The sequence below is a fragment of the Elephantulus edwardii genome, unplaced genomic scaffold (genome assembly GCF_000299155.1).
Source record: "Elephantulus edwardii isolate Elephantulus edwardi_28Jun2011 unplaced genomic scaffold, EleEdw1.0 scaffold00044, whole genome shotgun sequence".
Taxonomy (NCBI): Eukaryota; Metazoa; Chordata; class Mammalia; order Macroscelidea; family Macroscelididae; genus Elephantulus; species Elephantulus edwardii.
In genome coordinates, this window is record NW_006399794.1 from 584,016 (window position 1) to 609,374 (window position 25,359).

At 39.3% G+C, this 25,359-nt stretch overlaps 1 pseudogene; it reads right to left on the reverse strand.

The window, feature by feature from the left end:
- The window catches only part of LOC102869420, a 47,007-nt pseudogene extending 38,060 nt beyond the window's left edge, over positions 1–8,947 (reverse strand).
- Positions 8,948–25,359: the final 16,412 nt, after the last annotated feature.

The following is a 25,359-nucleotide window of genomic DNA, read 5'->3' on the forward strand; positions in this document are numbered from 1 at the left end:
ACCAAAGGCAATTTACACATTCAATGCAATTCCAATACAAATACTAATCCCATTCTTCAAGGAGATGGAAAAGGTAATCTCCAGCTTCATATGTAATGGAAAGAAACCCCAAATAAGCAAAGCACTCCTTAAAACTAGAAAAAAGGTAGGAGGCATCTCTCTCCCTGATTTCAAATCCTACTACATTGCCCTGGTGGTTAAGACAGCATGGTACTGGTACAATGACAGACATATAGATCAATGGAATAGAATTGAGAACCCAGAAATCAGCCCAGCTACCTATGGTCAACTGATTTTTGACAAGGAGATGAAATCAGTTAAGTGGGGAAACGACAGCCTTTTTAACAAATAGTGCTGGCAAAATTGGAAAACTGTCTGCAGAAGACTCAAGCAAGATCCACACCTTACTCCATATACAAAAACCAACTCAAGGTGGATCATGGACCTAGGACTAAAACCAAGAACTATAAACTTCATTAGTCGCAGGCGACTCGACGGCACATAACAACAACAACAACAAAGAAAAGCTTGGAAGAACTTTAGTAGTCCTAATCCACAACATAAAAAGTGTTCCAAGTATCCTGAAAAATCTACAACTGGGAGAAGATAAATGGGACCTTCTAAGAATCAAATCCCTATGCACATCTAAAAACTTCTCCAATAGGGTAAAAAGGGAAGCCACAGACTGGGAAAAAGTATTTAGGAATGACATGTCATGCAATATTATTCAAAATGGGTGATCCTGGAGGACATTATGCTGAGTGAAATATCTCAGTCACAAAGGGACAAATACTGCATGGTGCCACTGTTGTAGATGGGTCTGACATCAGGGTTGGGGTAAGACTGAGAAAAAACTGGATAAATTATGTATACTGTATTGAAACAGATGAGGGAAAGAACAGATTAGAGGTGATATATGATTGAGTATTATGGTTAGCACAGGAGTCCAGAATTAAGGTTGCATAGAGAAGTGTACTTGGTGTGGTGGGGGGTGGGGAAGGGATAGGAGAATTATATACCAATGAAGGAATTTGATTTTTCTTTTTCTTTTCAAAGAGAGGAGCAAACTGATGGGGAGTGGTGGGCAGGGAGAAAAGTGCAGCAATGAATGAATGGAAATCCAAAATATCTGTGAACGTTTATTTTAAAATTAATTAAAAAAAAAAGAAAGAAATGGAACACATACATATTGACTTTCTTGGTATTGGTGAAATGAGATGGATTGGCATGGCACATTTTAAATCAGATGGTCATACATACGATCTACTATGCTGGAGATGAAAAAGTGATAAAATATAAGGTTGTTTTCATAGTTACAAATGCCGTTTCTAGTTCTGTCTTGAAATACTATGTTGTGAGTGACAGGATAATATTCATACACATACAAGAAAGAACTGTTAATACCACTATCATTCAAATTTATACACAAACAAACAGAGCCAAAGAGGAGGAAATGGATGATTTTCCCTAACTTTTGCAGTCAGAAATCAATCGAATATGCAACCAAGATGCTTTAATAATAGTGGGTGACTGGAATGCAAAATTTGGGAACCAGAAAGAAGGGCCAGTAGTTGGAAGATATGTACTTGGTGACAGACATGAGGCTTGGGATAGAATGATAGAATACTGCACAATCAATTATCTATTCATTGCAAGTACCTTTTATAAGAAACATAAACACAGGCTATACAGAAGTATTTCACCTGATGGGATGCACAGGTCAGATCTATTACATCTGTGGAAATAATCTTTGGAGAAGTTCAATAACAGCAGTGAAAACTAGGCCAGGTGCTGATTGTGGAACAGACTGTCAACTACTCATTCACAAGTTCAAATTAAAGCTAAAGAGAGAACTAAGAAGAGTTTCATCAACCTCATGTTTGTCCCAATGGAGAATTCACAAGAGAATAATTCCATGAAGCAGGAAGAGGAAGAATATGTGATTCTCAAATTTGAACCTGTGATGGAGAATGAAAGAATGCCAGAAGTGGCTAATCAACCAAACATACCAATTTCCCTGGAAACTCTTAACGAGGTGACTGGAGAGAGAGAAAAAAAAAAAAAAAGAACGTAGAAAAAGCTTCCTGTTCACCAAGTAAGGATGGCTCTAAATCCCAGAAGAAGGCTGATATTCCTCCATTATCTACAGAGTTGCCACCAATTAACAACCTTCACTGAGACACTAAGGTGGAAAATTATCATCTACTCCTTCAAAGGTGTTTTCCACATCAAAGAGATACTTTTGCTCTAGGAGATGGTGAAAATATATGACTACAAAGAAAACCAATGAAAAGTCTCCAATGCGAATGAAATTCATACCAGAGAAAGAACATTTTCCTGATGGCAATCTGTAGGTGAAAGTTGTTTAACTCCCTCTTATCACTGACCACCAAGCTTTGTCCACGTCCCTTCTTGTGCTGAGTTTTCCTCCTCATTTTCCCCCCATTACAAATTTAGTCATTCAAACTGTTAAGTGCATAAGGCAAAGGAAAAGTATTTAAGACTTCCACACTACCATCTCCTCTAAAATACACATAAATGATTCTTAATATAGAAAACCTTTTTCTAACATTTCTATGGTTTAGCTTTGTGATCAAGACCTATTCCCACCATTATTTTCACATACAACTATTTAGTAGTATAGTTTGGCTTTTTCAAAAAATAAAAAAGGAAAAAGTGACAGACTCTGCTGTTATAAAATAGAATTGACATAAAGAAAAAGTGACAGACTCTACTGTTATAAAATAGAATTGACATAAGGGGAGAATAGAAAAAGAGTGGATGGAGAACAGAGGAAAAGAATGGTCCAAAAGAAATATATGACTAGGTATTATATGTATGACAATAATCTGCATTGCAAAGTGGATTGGGGGAGGAAAGACAGAAGAAAATGTGCAGCAAGGAATGAATAAAAATAATAATGCATCAGACAATAGACCAAGGACTATATATATTTAAGATGACTATGTCAAATCACTTTTATTGTATGAAGAGGTCATAGTCATCCTATATAAATTATTAGAGAATGTCTTTAACTTGGTAGAGTTTAGCAGCATTCTTGTATTGATGTGATGGCGATTAAAATATTGGATTTAAAATATTGGACTGTGTTTGTGCTATTCCCTGTTTAAAAAAAATATTGGATTTGCTAGAACAACTAAAAACGCTGCTGAGACAATCAAGTTTTTAGGGCGATTACATACAAGTATAGCTTTCAATCTTAAATGTTCAATTTACTTGATCTTTCAAATGAAGGTAACATTATGTTTTCAGGACTGTTAAGGATTAAAAATAATCTATATAAAACAATTGTCATAGTGTCATGCAAATAATAGGTACTCAGCCAGAAGTAATTATTAAGTTCAGTCTTTGTTTCCTGTGCTGAGAAACATTTAATTTAATCTTTAAATTTCAGTAAAGTCATTAGCCATTTCTAAAGCAATGTGAATTTAATCTTTGGCCTTTGTAAGATTATTTGAAGTTTAATTCACATACAGTAAAATTCTCCCTTTTAAATGTATAGCCTAAGTTTTAAAAATGCATGCACAAAGTCATACATCAACCACTACATTTCAGAAATAGAACCAATCAATCCAGAAAATTCCCACTTCCTCTTTTGTATTCCTCTCCTGTTTTCTGCCCCTATTTTTAACCTTTTCTAGGATATCATGCGGCATGCAGACGTAGTGGTTGGGTTCCTTGATTTATCATAATCTGTATTTGTGTGTGTGTATGAGTATAGGTTTCACAAATTTAGGGTAAATATCCAAGGAATTTTATGTTATTTGAATGTTTAAGTTGACCAAGAAAGGTCAAACTGTTTTAAAATTATTGTACTGTCTTATGTGTCCAGCAAGAAATGTTTTCATAGTCTTTGTTTATTGTTTTAAATACCTGTTAAAGTTTTTCTCATTTAAAAAAAAAGTTAAAGCTAAAGAAAGTCAAATCAACTCCACAGAAATCAAAATTTGATCCTGAGTTACCTCCTCTGAATGTAAAAATCAACTCAGGAATAGGCTTGAGGTCTTGAACACTGATGAACTAAAACCAGATGAGCTGTGTTAGGGTATCAAGAATATTATCCACGAAGAATACAAAAGGTTATTAAAAAGGTGAAGGAAGAAGAAAAGACCAAAACAGATGTAAAAAGAGATTTAGAATATTGCACTAGCACTCCCAGAAGCCAAAACGAAAGGAAGAAATCAAGAAGTTAAGGAGCTCAATAAAAGATTTCAAAGGACGGCTCAGAAAGACAAAGAAAAGTGTTACAATGAAATCTGCAGGGAGCTGAAGTTAGAAAGCAAAAGGGCTGAACTCATTTGGCATTTCTTAACCTGAAAGAATGAACGAACAAATTCAAGCCATGAGTTGCAATACTAAAGGATGCTATGGACAGAATATTGTATGATCCAGAAAGTATTAAAAGAAGATGGAAGGAATATATAGAGTCAAGGTACGAAAAAGAATTGTTCACACAGAAGAATTTTAAGAGACAACATATGAACAAGATACAATGGTGATGAAGGAGAAAGTTCAGGCTGCTTTGAATGACTTGGCAAAAAATAAAGCCCCAGGAATTGATGGAATAACAATTGACGTATTTAGACATACAGATGTTGCCTTGGTTGTGCTCACCAAGTTGTGTCAAGAAATCTGGAGGACAACTACCTGACCACCTGACTGGAAGAAATATGTCTTTATTCCAACTCCAAAAAAGGTAACCCGACAGAGTGTGGCAATTATCAAACAATATCACTAATATCATACAAAATCCTGCTGAAAGTTATCCAAAAGTACATCAACTACCTGAAATACAAGCTGGGTTTAGAAGAGGTTGTGGCATGAGAAAATATTGTCAATGTCAGATGGATCTTGGCAGAAAGCAAAGAGTACAAGAGGAATGTCTATCTCTGTTTCATTGAGTAGGCAAAGGTATTTATTTGTGTGGATCATAGGAAATAGTGGCTAACCTTGAGGAGAATAGGAATCCCAGAACACTTGATTGTGCAAATACAAAACCTATTGTTGGAAGCAGTCTTCACAACAGAGCAAGGAAACTCTGCATGGTTCAAAGTGAGTTAGGGATGCATCCTGTCTCCGTACCTCTTCAATCTATATACAGAACAGATCATTTGGGATACTGGGTTTTATGAAGAGGAATGTGGCATCAGGATTGGGGGAAGACTCATCAACAATCTGTGTTACACAGATGACACAACCCTGCTTGCTGAAATGGAGGAGGACCTGAAGTGTTTGCTGCAGAAGGTCAAGGATTGCAGCCTTCAATATGGATTGAAGTTCAACATAAAGAAAACAAAAATCCTCCCAGTAGGCAACATTGTAATAGAAGGACAAAAGATTGAAGTTTTCAACAGTTTCATCTTATTTGGATCCACAGCCAACACCTTGGAACAAGCAGCCAAGTGATCAAAAGACATGTTGCATTGGGAAAAACTTCTGTCAAGGAATTCTCCAAAATTCTAAGAAGCAATGATGTTCTTTTAAAGGTTAAAGTTGGGGTGGGGGGGAGGTTAAGATGCAACTGATTCAAGCCATGGTCTTTTCAATCACTTCCTGTGCTTCTAAAAGTTGGACAATGAATAAGGATGACAGAATTTATGCCTCTGAGTTGTAGTGCTGAAGAAGAATATTGTATGGACCACCAAGAGAACAAACAAGTATGTCTTAGGGAAGGTTCAACCAGGGTGCTCCTTGGAGGTGGTTAGGACAAAGCTTCATCTCATGAACTTTGGATGTGTTGTTAGATGATCAGCAAAAGAGAATGACCCTTAGGGAGGTGAATTGACACAGTGACTGTAACAATAAGCTCACATATATGAAAAATGGTGAGAATCTGTTGTTCCTAAGGTTGCCGAGTTGCAGTTGCCTCAAAGGCACCTAATAACAACATAATCATTAAAAATCAAGAAGTATAGCAATGTTTTCACTTAGCAGAAGTTCACAACGTACTACTGTGTACAAAATACAAACTACGGAATAAGAGGAGGTGGGGAAGGTCAAGCCTGAGTGCTTCTTTGAGCATGTTGTCAATAAGGGCCAGTCCCTGAAAAAGGCTAGGATATGTGAAAAAGTAGAGGGATAGTAAAAGAGAGGAAAATCCTTAATAATATTGTTTTAGAGCAGGCCCTCTACAGAAGCAAAACTAACAAAGCAAAACCATGGAATGCTGGGATCAAAGAGGTGAGGAGCCAGATGCACAATGGAGATGGAATGAAAAGCCAGCTGATTACACTATGCTTCCTATAAACTCAATGCAGGTCTCGCTCCTGATGAACCCTGCCCTCAGGGTTCACCAAGTGGCCACTCAGCGAAGTCTGTCAAAGGCATGATTACATTACATCAAACCTCATCAAGGAAATGACCACCTTCCAACTGCCAAATCAGAGAATCATAGGCAGCCAAAGTGACACACAGCCTTAAACTTCACAGAGATAGGCTGAAGTTGTGGCTGCCATGAAGCATCTAATCATAGCAGAGATTGTGAGGATGGCATTAGAATTGGGGGAAATTTCATTCTGTTAAACCTAGGGTTACTATAAATCAGATCCCCCTGGACCTAAAAACAACAAAGTTATTTTTGTATATGTGTGTGAAGTTTTCCTTTAGATGAAGCTTTTTGGGGCAGAAAGCATCCTTTGTTATGTTGATCTCAGGATTTGTCTATCACAGGATCTTCAAGCTGGCCCCTACTCATGGTGACCCCGTGCACTATGGAACCAAATGCTGCCTGGTCCTCACCACCAACATGATCAGACCAGACTGTCATGATTCACAGGGTTTTCACTGGCTGATTTTTGGAAATAGGTCACCAGGCCTTTCATATTTTAATTATCTACAGATATATAACATACCATTTCAAACTCAGTGGCTTAAAATAATGTTTTATTGGCGCTGCAGTTTGGCCTGTTTGGCTCATTAAGTTGTCTGCTTCACATGACATCACCTATGTTCTCTCATTCAGCTGCCAACTGGGCCATACTAGAGGTTCAAGAGGGCTTCATTCACATGTCTGGACTCTTAGATGTTCTTTTACCTGGCTAGTCTCTCCATTCAGCATTTCAGCTAAAGCTTCTTCATAATATGACAGTTGGCTTCCAAAAGCAAGAGTGAGAGCTGCCAGGTCCCTCAAGTCAAAGTGGATCAGAGACCTGGGAGGAAAGCCCAAAACTATAAAGTTCATAAGAGACAAACTGGGATCAAGTTTAGAAGGCTTAGTCTGTAGTATAAAGAAACTGCCAAATACAGCCAGAAATGCACAATCTAGAGAGGGTAAAATTGATGAATGAGACCTTCTAAAGATTAAATCCCTGTGTGCATCAAAAACTTTTTCCAACTGGGTGAAAAGAAAATCCACCAACTGGGAAAAAACCTTTGGTAATACCAAGAGTCTCATAATGAAAGTCTATAGAATACTCTTGGGCCTCCACAAGAAAAATGCTGATTACCCAATTACAAAATGGGAATTTTCACGGAGGAAGATATTCGAATGACCAACAGACACATGAAGAAATGCTCCAAATCACTGGCAACAAGAGAGATGCAAATCAAAACCACAATGAGATACCATCTCACTCCAGTAACAGTGGCAAAGTTTAGCATGACAGCAAGTAGTAATTGTTGGAGAGGATGTGGCAAGATAGGAATTCTTACTCATCGTTGATGGAATTGTAGAATGGCACCATTATGGAAGGCAGTTTGGTGCTCTCTCAAAAAGCTGAACATAGAAATTCCATGTGACCTAGCTATTCTACTGCTTGAAATATACCCTTAGAAAATGAGAACTGAGGCATAAATGGAGACTTGTACACCAATGTTCATAGTAGCATTATTCACCATCATAAGAATGTGGAAACAGACCAGATGTCTAACCACAACCGAATGGATTGAGAATTTATGGTACATTCATACAATGGAATACTATACAGCACACAGGAATAATGATTTTTTAAATTATTACCAAATTTGGGATGAACTGGAAAGTATTATGCTCAGTGAACTAACTCAGTCCCACAAGGACAAATGTTGTATAAAACCATTATTGCAGAATGAGTAAGAAGATCTAAGAGTGTGGCTAGAGCAGAGGGATGACAATGTGAAGGGGGATTAATCTTGGGGTTGTACAATTGAGGGGTGAGGGACATTTGAAGAGTCTCATCTGAAAAACAATGTATTCAAATTTTGTAAATAAACTAGTATTTTTTAAAAGAGTGATGCCAATACTCTCATTGTGTGCCTTCTACTACATTCTACTGATCAACACAGGTTACAAGCCTACCCCATATTCAAGAGAAGAAAAAAAAATATGGTCTCCACTTCTTTATATAAGGAGCAATACACAGAGGAGAGAAAAAAAAATGTGCCAATTCTCTTTGGAGATTATCACAAGACACTTGGTCAACATTTATTGAGTTTATTTCCAATGTAAGGATTGCTGAGTGTGGCTCTTAGTTGCCTAGGAATGCTATATCAAAAGTGGCTGTAAAGAAATTTATTTCCTCACAGTTATGGAAGCTAGTAGTAGCTTCCAGGTATTGGCCATGTTGATTTCTTTGAAGATCGTGAAAAAGGAATTATTCCATGCCACTCTGTTAGTCCCTGGTGGCTGCTGGCAATCCTGGACATCCCTTTGCTATTTATAGATACCTTTGTTGCTTTGCTGTTAATAGATTCCTTGATTGTACATGGCATCTGCCTTCCCCCACACATATGATTGTTTCTGTGTCTGACTTATTTTATAATACACCATTCATATGAGATTAAGATCTGGACCAACCTTACTGTGTTATAACTTCATTAACTGCAAAGAAAACAGTTGAGGGTTTTTACTTTTCCTTCCCATGCACCCCTAAAAAACTACATGAATTGTGCAGGAGTTAGGATTTCAACATACCTTTTTGGTGGAGACAATTCCATCTGCAACAGGCATGATCGTAGGAAAATTCTATTTTTCTCACTTTAATGCATGTGGTGTACTGGGTTTATCGTTCACATGGATTTCCCAGACCATTGTCTTTGACTTTTGTTGCGTGACTGGATGAGAACTTGCAAATAAGGTATGTAAAGTATTAATGTGGGCATTGACCAATTTTACCATCCTGCCAAGTTTATATTGAGCCTGTATAGAGGCAGAAGAGAGGAATCTCATAATCAAGAAGGAAGAAGTAGTGTCTGCAGCAGAAGAGGCAGAGAATATTGTGTGAGTCCTTCAGGGCCAGAGATTCTTGTGTGAGACTCAGACACATTAAGATACACACACCACAGAAACAGACACAGAAATAGCAGAGAGTAAGGGACTGACATGAAATTGAGCTGACCATAGACTGCTGCCTCAAGAATCCAGAGCCAGAACTACAGCCAGGGACCTTTGTCTGAGCTTGCTAGAAGACTCAAGACTGTGAGGAGAGACACTAGAGCTGGAATATCTAAACTCCTCCCATGTAGTTTATTTACAACCTCCAAAACCCAATGGAAGAGTCAGCTATGAATCTATTTCAACTGAGTGAATGAATGAGTCCAGAGAGCTTTGTTGCACTGATCTACAGCCATGAGGCTGAAAGACAAAACATCTTTGAGCATGCTAGAGAGATTGTCCTGACTAAAGAATTGAATCCAATTTCCAAACTGAATTGCAACCTGTTAACTTCCTAATAAACACCATAAATATGAGTATTACCTATGATTTCTGTGTGGCCATTTCAACAGATTAGCAGATCCTGTAGTAGAGCAGCAAAAGCCTTTCTGCGGTTAGTGTTAAAACTGATAGGAGTAGATGTGGTTGTATGGGGAATCTGATCTTGTAGGAATTGGTTTTGTACTGTTGGCATTGTGTATGGGAAATATTACCTATTGTGGAGTTAGTGGAGATCATGTATGGCTACCCCAAAGCTGGCCACTTTCTTTTTATAATGTGACATTATTTTTGTCTCATAAACCAACAGACTATACCAGAAATATCTAGTGAGTCATATGTATAAGCTATGTATATAATTTTGAATTTTCTCCTGTTATTGTTATGTACTGTCAATTGCTTGCAACTCATAGCGACCCTATGTACAACATCCCTAAACTCTGCTCTGTCCTGTGCCAATCGCACCATCTCTGATACACCCATCCCGATTACCCCAGTCACTGAATCAATCTACCTCATAGAGGGTCTTCCCCTTCTGCACTGTCCCTCCACCCTACCAAGCATGATGTCCCTCTCCAGGGACCTGTCCCTCCTTGCAACATGTCCAAAGTATGTTAGACGCAGCCTTAGAATCCTTGCCTCCAAGGAGCAGCCCAGTTTGACCCTTTCCAGATGAATCTGTTTGTTTTCCTAGGAGTCCATGGTACCCTCAATGCTCTTCTCCAGCACCACAGCTCAAAGGCATCAATTCTCCTTCTATCCTCCTTAGTCATTGGCCAACTCTCTGATGCATAACAAGTGATAGCAAAGACCATGGCCTGTATTAGACGCACCTTAGTCTCCAAATAGACACCATTGCTCTTCATGACTTTGAAGAGGTCCCTAACAGTAGACTTTCCCATGGCAATACATCTTCTAATTTCCTGGGTGCTGGTGCCAAGAGTGTTGACTGTGAAGCCACGAAAACTGAAGTTGTGAACAATCTCAATCTCTTCACCATCCATCTTGATGCTGCCAATTGGTCCAGTGGTGAGAATCTTTGTCTTCTTGACATTGAGCCTCAATCCATATTGGAGGTTTCAGTCCTTTGACCCTCTGCAGCAAGCACTTCAGGTCCTCCTCAGTTTCAGCAAGCAGGGTTGTATCATCTGCATAACGCAGACTGTTGATAGATCATTCGCCAATCTTTACCCCACATTCTCCTCAGAGCACCCAGCCCCCGGATAACCTATTCTGCATACAGGTTGAAAAGGTAAGGAGACAGGGCACATCACTGGTGTATGCCCTTCCCAATTTTGAACCATGCACTGTTTCCTTGCTCTGTTCTGATGACTGCCTCCTGGTCCAAGTATAGGTTTCTCATTATTAGCACGATCAAGTGTTCTGGTATTTCCATTCTTCTCAGAGTCAGCCACAGAAACAGGTGAAATTAATTTCCATATTATCTTTCATTCATCTCAGTATATTCAACATACATGGTTACCATTCTATAAATTGAAAATTATCAGTGATACATCTTTTATGTTGTTGTTGTTGTTGTTGTTATGTGCCATCAAGTCGACTGCGACTCATAGCGACCATATGTACAACAGCCCTAAAACCATGCTCTGTCCTGTGCCAGACTCACTGTCTCTAACACACCCATCCCCATTACTCCAGTAACTGCATCAATCCACCTCATAGAGGGTCTTCCTCTCCTGTGCTGTCCCCCCACCCTCCAAACATGACGTCCTTCTCCAAGGACTCATCCCTCCTTGCAACATGTCCAAAGTATGTCAGAAGATTCAGAATCCTTGCCTCCAAGGAGCAGCCTGGTTTCACCCTCTCCAAGATGAAGCTCTTCATTTTCTTAGCAGTCCATAGTATATTCAATACTTCTCCAGCACCATAGCTCCAAGGCGTCAATTCTCCTTCTGTCCTCCCTAGTCCTTGTCCAGCGCTCTGATGCATAGCAAGTAATGGCAAAGACCATGGTCTGTATCAGGCACACCTTAGTCTCCAGACTGACACCATTGCTTTTCTTTTATCTTCTTTTTTAAAAGTTATACTAAAATTTTATTCATAAATTCATAAATTTTATTCAATAAAATTTAATGTGCAATTTACACTTTTGGCACATCTCTATTTTGAGTAGCCCCATTTCAAGTACCTGCTAGCCACTTATGTCTAGTGACTATCATATTCAACAGTATTGTTGTTATGTGCCATCGAGTCTGCTTGATTGAACAGTATAGGAATAGGCAATTACTCATTTTGGTTGGCTTTTGTTGTTGTTACTATGTGCTGTAGAGTCAAGTATGACTCATGGTGACCCCATGGACAACGAATTGACCCCTGTCCTATTTAATTACAACTTCACAATCTCTGACAAACTCAAACCCATTGCTATAGTCACTATGTCAATTCTCCCACTTGAGGGTCTTCTTCTCTTTCTTTGTCCTCCAACATTAAAAAAAAAAAAAGATGTCCTTCTCCAAGGACTAGCCTTTTCTAGAAACGTGCCCAAAATATGCAAGATCAAGCTTCTAGATTAGGGATGACAAACTAGAGGAGGTAGGCACTATAATATAGTCTTATTTTTGGTATTGATATGAATGTAAATTAAATTCAATTCACTGCCATCCAGTTAGAGCCACGCACCTCCTAGCTGCCCATATTTCTCCCTATAAGAGCTTAGTAGATTCAAAGTGCCAGCAAAGTACTGCTTTTGGGTTACACCATGCGGATTCTAAATATATATAATATGGAACTCTGATGATCTAGTAGATAAAGAGTTGTACTGGCAACCCAAAGGTAGGCAGTTTGAATTCATCACCTGCTCCAATTACCTTCCATGTGATATACAGCTTCTGAAAACCTACTGGAGGATTAGCTGTGAATAAGTTTTGACTTAACACACATAACAACAACAACAATGCATGAATGTCCGTCCTTCTCCTGCAGAGTACCCGGTAGATTTGAATCACATGCATTTGGGATTGCAATGCAGTTTTTTACCACTAGTTAGGTATCGTTGAGTCGATCGTGATTCATAGTGACTCTATGAACAAAAGATCTGAACCCTGTTCTATCCTGCACCATTTTCACACTTCCTGACACACAAGAGCCCATAGCAGCAGTCACCATGTCAATCCACCTTGGTGAGGGTCCTCCTTTCCTTTGCTGACCCTTCACCTTCCCAGCATCTTGTCTTTCTCCAAGGAATTAACACCTCCTAGAAATATGTCCAAAGTTTGTGAGGCAAAGCCTCCTCATTCTTGCCTCTAAAGAACATTCTGGCTGCACCCTCTCCAAGATGTATCTTTGTTCTCTTGGCCATCCATGGGTTATTCAGTGCTCTTCTTCAACACCACAGCTCAAAGATGTCAATTCTTTTTCTGTCACCCTTATTCATTGTTCACTCAGGTCTCAGATGCATAGCTAGTAATTGGAAAGAGCATGAATCAAACATGCCTCAGCCTTCAAACTGACATCACTACTCCTAAATAATTTGGAAAGATCTCTAACTGCAGATTTTCCAGTGCAAATGTGTCTCCTTATTTCCTGACTGCTCATACCAAGGGTGTTAATTGTGGATGCAAGCAAGGTGAAACTGTTGACAGTTTCAATCTCCTCTCTATCCATCATGACTCTGCCTATCAGTCCAGTGGTAAGAATCTTTTTTCTATGACATTGAGATGCAATCCATACCAAAGACTGCATTCCTTGATCTTCTACAACAAGTGCTTCAAGCCCTCCTCATTTTGAGCAAGCAAGCTTGTGTCATCTGCATAACACAGGTTATTGATGAGTCTACCTCCAATCCTGATGCCACACTCCTCATAGAGTTTAGCTCCTCAGATAATTTGCTCAGCATACAAATTGAATAGGAATGGAGAGAGAATACAACCCTGGTGCACGCCCTTCCCAATTCCAAAGCATGCAGTGTTCCCCTGCTCTGTTCATACAACAGCCTCTTGCTCCAGGTATAGGATCCTCATGAGCACAATCAAATGCTCTGGGATTCTCATTCTTCTCAGTGTCTGCCACAGTTTGTCATGACCAACACATTCAAACACTTTTGCATAGTCAATAAAGCACAAATATATATTCTTCTGGTATTTGATAGATAGATAGATAGAGAGAGAGAGAGAGAGAGATGATAGATAGATAGATAGATAGATAGATAGATAGATAGATAGATAGATAGATATAGATAGATAGATAGATTCTTCTGGTATGCCTTAGTAGATAGATAGATTTATTTTATGGATTAAGATATTAATGTGGCCCTTCTATCTCAATATAGACTCTCTCAGTTTTATTCCTTACCCAGTTGGGATGACCATAGATTCATTCAGTGGGGGACATCTGGTGCATGTTTTTTGGTTTTCCCATTCTGTCCTCAGTTTATCAAATTCAGCAGATTTTGTAACTCTAAGAGATTACTGTTTCTCAGCTCTCCTGTCATTCCTGTAGTCATAGAAGATTCTTGTTTTCAGCAAAAGGGTTAGAGTTGTTCTTATGCATTCCAGGTGATTTATAACTCATACTTAAAATTTCTGTTCCAAAAATTACTTCCAAATTAAATTAAAAAAACATTTAAATAAGAATTTTTATTTTGAGAGGATTTTTAAATAGAATACTTACGCAAAATCTGTGTGAATTATACTGCATGACATATCTCGTTTCTTGCATGCAGTAAAGGTTCAGTAAATGTTGATTTCATTTTATTGTTTGAGTTACGATTTTATTTTTGTCATTGCCAGAAATAGATACCCCCCAAACTTGCACGAGTAAGGCTACATGTTTCTAGAGCAGGAGAGCATTTATAATCTGCTTTTATCTGCTCTTCTTTACCAGTTTCCTCATTGGCCCCCTTCTTCTCTCTCATAGTTTCTTCTCTGGAAATTTGTTTCTCTTTTACCACTACTCTGTTTTTTCCTCCCCACTGACTAGCTTACTCAAGGTTCATAACTTACCCAGTTTCTCTTATTACAGCATGACCTTTTGATAAACCATGATGTACTGATTATTGCCTTGGGTTCTCCACATTTCCCAATTCAAAGTCTCAGAAGAAATAATCTGAATAGCCTAGTTCCTCTTTTCATACGCCATGTTACCTATAAATTGACTGCCTTTGGTTCAGGGACCTACCCCAGCTCCAAGCAGCTGTAGCTGGGGAAGCACCTTTTTGTGATACACAGCATGGTGACAGAAATGAGGCCTTAGTGATGGAGAAGTGTAGGCAGATGAGCACTGACTGATATGAATGTGCTATTTCCTTCTCTGTTGGTGTTATTTCCCCACTGAGCTCATCAATCTGACTCTGGATAAAGAACGTTTTCTACTCTTTATGCCACTGAATTCTAGACTAGCTTTACTTGCTGGCAAGGTAGGAATTCTGCTCACTGAGGTAGCATGGCTAGGTGTGAGGCAATTCTGAGTCAGTGGGAAAGCAAAGCTTGTATTCATCCTCTTATGCTCAGAGGAAACTGTTCTTAGCCCAGATATTTATAGGCAGACTGATCTAAATGTTAACTTGGCTAGTTCAGTGTTTCTCTAAGTAGACTTTGTGGTATGATACTCTTGTCTCAGCATCAGTTGATTGTCACAAATGCAGATACTCCAGATACGACTCCAAAAGAGTGGATCAGGATTCCAAAGAATGTGACTGTGAATCTACTTGTTTAAAAGCTTCACAGGTTAATCTAATGTGCAAAATACGTGAGAAGCATTGCACTAAGCCACTGAATCTCATTTATTCTACATAGTACACTGTATCCCCTAGACTTCATGAGAATACCTGGTTAGAATCTTTCCTAGAACTCAGGTAGTCTGCAGCTCTACAATCCTAGATGGATTGATGGCTCATCTGAATCTATGTGAAGATTCAGAAGCAGATATGAACAAGAATGGGAGTACCGGCCACCACCCATTCTGATCCAAACTTCTGAATTCAGTAGAGAGCACACAAACTTTGCCCCTGACTTGACATTTCCCATGGGATGGCAAGGAGATTAACCTAGCAGCGGTTGTGTAACAAGCAGCACCAATCCTCTGGCACAACCCTGGATAGAGGCCCTTCTGGCTGACTGCCTGAGTCATAGCTCAATGGGGATAAGCCCGAAGAAGCCCCAGGCGGGTAGAAAGCAGTGCATTTGGGGCTGTGTCCCTGCAGAATCACAATGGAGCCAGTGTTTGCTTTAGAGCCAGACAATAACTCTGATTCAAAGGACGGGATGCCAAGGCTGAAGGGTACTCTGGGTAAAGGGGAGGACCCGGGCCCCTTTCTTGGCTCTGTCCCTGCCTTGAAATTATTCCACTTTTGTCTTTTCTTCTTTTTTGTCTTTTTTCATATTTCCAGAAGAGTGAATAAATGGACACACATATCTTATAGGATACTCACTTATTTTTATTGTTGGACACAAGAATTTAGGCACTTTACTATGCTGGTGTGTCTTTGCAGTAAATGAATGAAATATGTGCATTCTCTAGATTCTGGAAAAAATGAATTCATCTCCTTAACAATGGGTCAGACTTAATGTTTGGCCTCTCCCTGTAGTCCATTTCACTCTTTGCTGCAGTGTAACACAGATTTGCAATTCTGTTGTTGTTGATTGCCTTCAAGTCAAGCACAACTCATAGCAATCCTATGAACAAAAGGCCTGAAGTTCCTCTACAACTATCGACATTTATAACTCTAAACTCATTAAAATCATTTCACTGCTTTTGACTCGGTTCCAAAGTGCCCTATGGGGTTTCCAAGGCTGTAAAGCCTTACAGAAGCTGATTACCACGTCTTTCTGACATGCAGCAGCTGATGGGTTTGCATCACCCACCTTGTGATTAGCAAACTAGTGCTTTAGCCACCGTGCCACCACCAGCTCCAGGTCTTTTCCTGTTCACTCTAGAACAGAAGCCACCACTTGACTTGTGGGTATTGTATTAAGGCTTAAATTCTCGGGCATTTGTAGAAGGTTTAAGTCTATAGTGAAGCCCTATCTCTCTTTTGATTCTTGCCATAAATTCAGACATCACTTGAATTCTTTTTTTTTTTTACCTGCAGATCACACTTGTATCTTTGTCCTCAGGAAGAGTGCATGTGAAAGTAGATTACAGCTACTAATCATCATAGTGGTGGTGATTAGTTGTAACCAAGACAGCGCTGAGTTCTAGTCACACTCTGTAGAAACAGAAGGAGACCGAGCCCACTCCTGCGCCAGCCTCTGTACGACTTCAGGAGTGTTTAGGCTCACGGTTGCAGCCACCCTGTCAGTTCATCTCATTGAGGACTTTCTCTTTTTTGCTGACCCTCTGCGTTTCCAAGCATGATATTCTCCTATCTCGACTTGCCTCTGTTGATAGCATCCCAAAGCATATGAAATAAAGTCATCATCTTTCCTTGTTCGAAGCACTCTGGCCTCACTTTTTCCAACACGGATTTATTGATTGTCAGTCAATGATATATTCAATATTCTTTACCCAAACAACCATTGAAAGACATCAATTCTTCTTTAGATTTCTTCTGTTCATTGTCCAACTTAGGAGGACAATGCACATCTTAGGTCTTTAAATTGTTATCTTTGCTCTTTAAAGAGCATGTAATGAGGCCCCTAAAGAGAAGCTCTCTGCTGACATCAAATGGATCTTATCTGAAAGAAGAGCTTACCAGAAAGATGTTTACTTGTGTTTTATTGACTGTGTAAATACATCCAAAAGTGCACATCATAATAAATTACAGAAAACATTGAGAGAAATGATGTCTATGTTATCTAATGCTGTCATAATAAAGACACCACAAATGAATGGAATTTGCACACTGAAAGTCATTCTTCTACAATTTAGGAGGCTAGAAGTTCAAACTCAAGGCACCAGCTCTAGGAAAAGGCCTGTTCTCTCTGTGTCAGATGTAGAGAGAAGTCCTTGCTCACTTTAGCATCCACATGCCTGGAATTCTGTATGGCCCTCCCAGCATCAGTAAGCCCAGGTTTAAGAAGGTCCACTCCACTCCTGGCAATTCCTCTTTGGTGGTAGAAGTACTCCTCCCCCCCTCAGTGTGATTTCTTCCACTTTTATCTCTAGTGAGAGAAAAGGTATTACAAGCCACACTTCAAGGAAATCTTTTCCATCTGATAAAAGATTTCATGATTAAATGATGTTGTATCGGCTTATCAGATCATGGGGGATTGTTATATAGTGTTCATATTATATCATTATAACCATCGATTTTGAGGGAGCACAATTCAACTGATGATAAATGAGAACTCCACAACACTTATTTGTGCTCATCTGGAACCTGCCCATGGACTAAGAAATAGTCATTTGAACACAAGAAGATAATGTGTAGTTGAAAATCAAGAAAGATGCATATCAGAGTTGTATCTTTCCACCAAATCTGTTCAACCCACGCTGAGCAAATAATCTAAGAAATGGAATTGTAAAAGAAAAAATATGACATCAGGATTGGAAGAAGACTCATCAATAATCTGTGTTATGCAGGTAACACAACCTTACTTGCAAAAATTGAAGGCTTGACATATTTAACAATGAAGTTCAAGGGCTATAAACATCAGTGCAGGTCACACTTCAACATAAAAGAAAAAATCCCCTCAATTGGACCAATAAATATCATGAAAAGTGGAGAAGATATTGAAATTGTCAAGTATCTCCTTTTACTGGGATCCACAATCCACACTCATGCAGGCAAGCAGTTAAGAAATCAAATTACTTTTTCCAGTGGGCAAATCTGCTGTCAAAGACCTTTCAACAAGTATGTTGCTGTTGTTGTTGTTTACCGTCAAGTCAAAACCTACCCTAACAGCAGATCCTCCAGTGGCTTTTAAAAAGCAGTTAATCGCATGGGAGGAGACTGTCCATCTTTCTCACCTAGAGCATCTGGAGCATTTGAATCATCCTTTTGAACCAAATGCCTTTGGGATTGCAGTGTGGCTTTTTACAATTGTTGTTGTTGTTGTATACTATCAAGTTGGAAGCAACCCATAGCTGAACCTCCAGTGGATTTTCAGAAGCAGTTAATTTCATGGGAGGAGACTGCCCATGTTTCTCCTGTGGAGCATCTCGTGGATTTGAACCAGGACTTTGTAATTGCCACGAACCTTCTTACCAATAGGCCACCAGAGCCGCCTAGGAGAGGCAGTTCTCCCTCAAGATTGCGAAGAATCAGGGAAGTCTCCTGGATGTTTCCTTAATGGGTTATGCCCTCCCCACTACCTGGTAGTATGGCCGCAGCCCCAGTACCAATACTGTAAGCTTCTTAGTCTGCAGTTGTGAACATACCCCAGTGTAGGTTTTTGACCCACTCCCTTAGTCTTACCTGCAACAGTGTTGGGTTGTTACTGCCACCAAATATGATTGGATGATTATTTTCTTTGTCTCCAAATTGTATAAATCAAAACCATGGCCTTTGACTTGGTGGAATTATTTTGGTATTTTGCTGACGGTTTTTCTCATTCCAGAATATTTTCTCTTTTTCCTAATTATGTCTTAATAAACAGTTTATATAATAGATATTTGAATCAAAGGTGTCTTCTCCCTCCCCACCCCAAAGCAAAAGTCATTGTCGTCAAGTTGATCACAACTCATGATGACCATCTATTAGGTTACCAGGTTGTAGATATTAATCTGTCTTCTCCCACGGGGCCACTGGTGGATTTGTACTGTTGGAGACTCACAGCATTTGTTAGTAGCACAGCATGTTACACTACAGCAGATCTATCAACAGTATTTAATAGATTATGTGAATCATAGAAGAGCTTTCACCTGAGCTGTGGTCTTTGGCAATATTATTACTCTATATAATTGTCATCTTGCTTATTCATAGTGACCTGATAGGACAAGAGTAGAACTGCTCTATAGGTTTCTAAAACTGTAAAATGTTTTCTACATTTTTAAAATTGTGATTTAAGTGACAGTTTACAAAGTATATGCTTTTTTCAAACAATCATTCATTCATATTTTCCTCCATATGTCATATTTATGAAAGAAAACGGACCTATCTTTCTCTCACAAAGTGCTTGAAGGATTCAGAGGCAAAGAATTTAAACACTACACTCTCAGGACTCCTAAAAGAAATCTTGGAAGCACATTGTTGTTGTTCTTGCTGTTATTGTTATGTGCCATCGAGTCACTTGTGACTCATAGCGACCCTATGTACAATAGCTCTGAACTCTGCTTTATCTTGAGCCAACCTTATTGTCTCTGACACACCTATCCTCATTACCCCAGTCACTGGGTAAAGCCATCTCATCCAGGGTCTTCCTCTCCTGCCCTGTCCCTCAACCCTCCCAAGCATGATCTCCATCTCCAAAAACCATTACCTTCTTGCAACATGCCCAAAGTATGTCAGATGAAGCTTCAAAATCCTTACCTTCAAGAAGTTTCCTGGTTTCACCCTCTCCAGAATGAACCTGTTTGTTCTCCAAGAAGTCCATGATATATTCAATACTCTTCTCCAGCACCACAGCTCAAAGGCATCAGTTCTTCTTCCATTATCCTTAGTCATTGTCCAGCTCTCTGATGCATAGCAAGTAACTGTGAGGACTGTGGCATGGATCAGGCACACCTTAGTCTCCAGAGTGACATCATTGCTATTCAGTACTCTGGAGACATTCCTGGCAGCAAATTTTCCAAATACAATTAGTCTTTTGATTTCCTGGCTGCTGGTATTAAGTGCTATTGTGGAGCCAAGCAAGCTGAAGCTGTTAACAATTTCGGTCTCTTCTCAGTCTATGTTGCCAAGTGGACCAGTGGTGAGAATCTGTTTTCTTGATGTTGATCTTCAATTCATATTGAAGGCTGTAGTTCTTGACCCACAGCAAATGGCTCAGGTCCTCCTCGGTTTCAGCAAGCAAAGTTGTGTCATCTGACAGAACCTCTTCACCAATACCATCATTCAAATTTATTAGTTATTTTTTAGTCTTTTCCATCCAATGCCAGCTTTTGCATGTATATATAGTTTTTTAAAAAATTACTATGGCTTAGATCAGGTGAGCCACAGTTCTCGAGGGCACACCTTTACTTTTTAACACTTTCTGATCTTTTGTCACTAATTTTCCCAGTGCCATGCACTCATGGTTTTCTTTCCTGACCACAACTTCAATGGTTGGTTGTACATCCAAATTAAATGAAATCTATGAGTTCTATCGTTCCTGTTTATTACAATGCCACTTATTAGTCTAATTGAGAGGATTTTTATTTTCCTTGTGTTGAAGTGTAATCCATACTGAAGGCTATAATCTAGTAGAAAATTATAGTAGAAAAATGATGTGTAGGAGTGGGAGCAATGGGAGAAGACAATCCTAATAGATACCAAAAATCCAGGGGTGATTCCTGTCAAGTCAGAGATACCCCTTTCCCTTCTCTCTGTCTTTCACATATACCTACTTTTCCTTACCAATTCTGCCACCATCTGACCCTCCCACAGCACTTGCTACTTGTCTATTGTATTTTATAATTTGTTGCAATGGCCACACAGAACTCACAGACAATAATTACAATTATGGAGTTTATTAGGGATGTGATAGATTACAATTCAGGATTAGAAACAATCAGAATATAGCTCTTCAATAAACACGACTCTCTCTTATGAAGGAAGGCCATTCTTGGATCTTTAACCTCAAAGATTGAGCCTCTAAAATGCTTGGGCAAGTGGTGAAAGGTTTTTGAGCTCCACTCTTTGAAGCAACCCAGTCCACCAGTAGTCCAGCTCTAACTTCATGGGTCAGTGAATCTAGCCTGACAAATGCCCAAAGACACTAATTTTGCCACTAAGTCTGAAAGGGATTCAGCTTTCTCATACCATGGGCCAGGAAGCCCACACTTCTTTCTCTTGGGCATCTTCTGGTTGTTGCCAGATATTTGGGCAGTTGTGTGATTTCCCAGTGAGAAATCAGTAAGAGATTCCTGGGTGGCAAAATCTTAAGGTAAAACGTTCTAGCCTACCCAGGAACAGCCCAGAACAAAAATGTGACACTTCTTCCCTTAAAGATTAAAGCCAAGAGAATCCTTAGAGAGCAGTTTTACTTTATAACATATAGGATCACCGTGAGTTGGAACTGGCTCAAAGGCAAGAGTTTCAGTTAGTTTGGATTTCCAATGAGACCTGAGAATCACATACTTCAGGCCTGTGGCTCAGATCCTACAAGCAGATCTCTGACCTTCACTTGCTCTGCAAAGTGTCAACTCCTATATTCTGTTTTAAACCATTTGTTCCTGGAATACTTAGAAAGTAATTTACTAAATTAAAAATGTAAAAAAAAGTAAAATGACTAAATTCTGCCAAATACATTTGGGTTTATAAATTAATTCACAATTTAGTCACTACTCAAAGAATTTAGAAGAAAAAGTCTAGTTCTTAAGTCATTGCACAGGATAAAAGCAAGCAAATATAATATGTGTGTGTATATATATATATATATATATATACACACACACACACAAAATCTTGAAAAGTAAGCAAAACAAAGTATAAAGGAAGATAGAAGTGACACGAGGCATAAAAGTTATGTCAACACTTTTAAATGCATTTAGTAGTAGGTAAAGATTTTCAGGTTGGAGTAAAAAGAACAAAGCAGTCCAGTGTCTGTGTACCAAAGATGACTTAAAATGATATTCATAATTTGAAAATAAAAGGATGGGTAGGGATATGTCAGGCAAATGTAAACAAAAAGAAAGCAAGGAGGATTTAAAATATTAAAGATTAAACAAGATCATTAGAATTAGAATTAAAGAAAAATGTTTACACAAGTGGTACATGAATACATATAAAGATTTCAAAATAAATTACATCATTAAATACAGAAAATCAAAAGGGCCGAACTCATTTGCCATTTCTCAAGCTGAAGAAACTGAGGAACAAGTTCAAGCCATGAGTTGCAATACTTAAGGATGCTTTGGGCAGAATATTAAATGATCCTGGAAGCATTAAAAACATGGAAGGAGTCTACAGAGTCACTGTACCAAAAAGAAGTGGTGGACGCAGAAGAATTTAATGAAACAATGTATGAGCACGAGCCTGTGGTGATGAAGGAAAAAGTTCAAACTGCCTCAAGGAATTGACAAAATATAAGGCCCTGGGAATTGATGGCATATCAATTGACATATTTCAACAAAAAGATGCTTCCCTGGATGTGCTCACCTAGTTATGCCTAGAAATCTGGAGGAAAACCACCTGGGCAACTAACTGGAAGTGATCCATATTTGTTCCCATTTAAAAAAAAAAAGATGACTCAACAGTTGTTGTTATGTGCCGTCGAGTCATTTGCAACTCATAGCGACCCTATGTACAACAGCCCTAAACCGTGCTCTATCCTGTGCCAATCTCATTGCCTCTGACACACCCATCCCGAGTACCCCAGTCACTGAATCAATCCACCTCATAGAGGGTCTTCCCTTCCTGCGCTGTCCCTCTACTCTACCCAGCATGATGTCCCTCTCTAAAGACCTGTCTCTCCTTACAACATGTCCAAAGTATGTCAGATGAAGCCCCAGAATCCTTGCCTCCAAGGAGCAGCCTGGTTTAATCCTCTCTACGATGAATCTGTTTGTTTTCTTGGCAGTCCATGGTACATTCAATACTCTTCTCCAGCAGAGTGTTGAAATTATCAAACAATGTCATTGATATCATATGCAAACAAGATGCTGCTGAAAATTATTCAGAAACAACTGGAACAGTACATCAACAGAAAACTGACAGATGTGCAGGCTGGGTTAGAAGAGGCCCTGGTACTAGGAATATTATAGCTAATGTTAGATGGATCTTGACTAAAAGCAGAGAGTACCAGAGGAATGTCTATGTCTCTTTGACTATGCAAAAGAATTTGACTGTGTGGCTCACAACAGACTCTGCAGTTGAATCTGAGAAGAATGGGAATCCCAGAACACTTGATTATGCTTATGCAAAACCTACACCAGGACCAGGAGGCACAGAGAAAGGAAACACTACAAGATTCAAAATTGGGATGGGAGTATGCCAGGGATGTGTCCTATTTCCATAATTTTTCAATCTATGTGCGGAACAGATCATTTGGGAGGCGGACCTTTATGAGGAGGAGTGTGGCATCAGGATTGGAGGAAACCAAAGTCACTATGAATTAGAACCAACTTGAAGGCCATGAGTTTGGGATTTGTTGTTGTTCGTGTGTGTGTGTGTGTGTGTGCTTGTGTGTGTACCGTCAAATCGGATCTGACTGGTACAGGAGGAGATCGTCCCTCCTTCTCCAGCAAAGCATCTGGTGGATTCGAACCATGCACCTCTGGGGTTGCAGTGCAGCTTCTTGCCACTAGGCCACCAGAGCCCAGAGCTCCCTTTTTCTTTTTTCTTGTACTCCAAATTCATCATCAGCGGGAACTGGTGGCCCACTGGTAAGGCGCTGTCTTGCCAACTCAAAGGCAGGTGGTTTGAATCTATCAGGGGTTCCATGGGAGAGATTTGAGCAATCTATTCTCATGTGGTTTACAGTCTCTGCATACCTGCTGGAGAGTCAGTTATGAGCCTGTTCTGACACAGCATCACATAAAAGCAACAACAATTCATCAACTGAAGAGAAGAATATTGAATATTCCATAGAGTGCTAAAAGAACAAACAAGTTTGTCTTGAAAGAAGTGAAACCAAGGTGCTCCTTAGAGGCAAGGATGGTGAAACTTCATCTCACACACTTGGGGTATGTTATCAGGAGAGACCAGTCCTTGGAAAAGAACATCATACTAGTAAAGGAGGACGGTCACAGAAAGAGATGAAGACCTGTGGATAGGCAAGTGACTATAGCAATGGCTCAAGCATATCAGAGATGAAGAAGGTGGTGAAGCATAGGGCAAGGTTCAGATTTGTGGTTGTGAGTGGTAGTCAACTCAAAGCTACCTAACAACAACAGCAAATTTATCAACTATCTCAACATAGTTTGAACTGTGATTGCCTAAAAAGAAAAATGTTAATGACTTGATGTGGAAACTATGTAATGTTCCCTCATGATCTGATAAACCAAATAGTCATAATAGGATTAAGGGTGGAATAAATATCTTAATCCCATAACATCCCAAACTGATGTAAGGGAAGTTTCCTGAGGGTATTGTCTATAACAACCTTTTATGTCTCTAGAGATTAAAAGGAAGAAAGTGAATTGAGAAGGGGGTCCTGAGTACCATCAAGGAAGAATTTCCAGAAGTGATGTGCATGCTTTGGGGCTCTGGTTAGAGGAACTTCCATGATGCCAGGGCGGGTCAAAGCACACAGGATCCCCAAGGAACTACAGATGCTGAAGGAAACAAGGACTTTCCTCTGTAACCAACAGAAATAACCTTGTTCTAGAGCTGGCCCCCTGAAAGTGTAACTATACTCTTGTATCATAAGGGAATAAACTCCTGCATGTGAAAACTGTATAATTGTGATCATCTCTGTGATAGAAGCCCTAGATAAGTAAGAACATAACAAAATTCAGTCATTCTATTTCCACCCTCATTTCTGTCACCAAATCCGCAATTTCCAACTACCATTCCTTCTTTATTGCTTCCAACAATTGTATTCTAATCAACAATTATCATTTACATGTTTGGTCAATTTTGGACTGCAAAATTTGACAGAAATCTTCCATTTCCTCCTTTGGCTTTATTTGTTGGTGCATATATTTGTATAAAAGTTGTATAACAGGTCTTCCTTGAATGCATATGGATAATATCCTATCACTTATAACATTGTACTTCGGGATAGAAC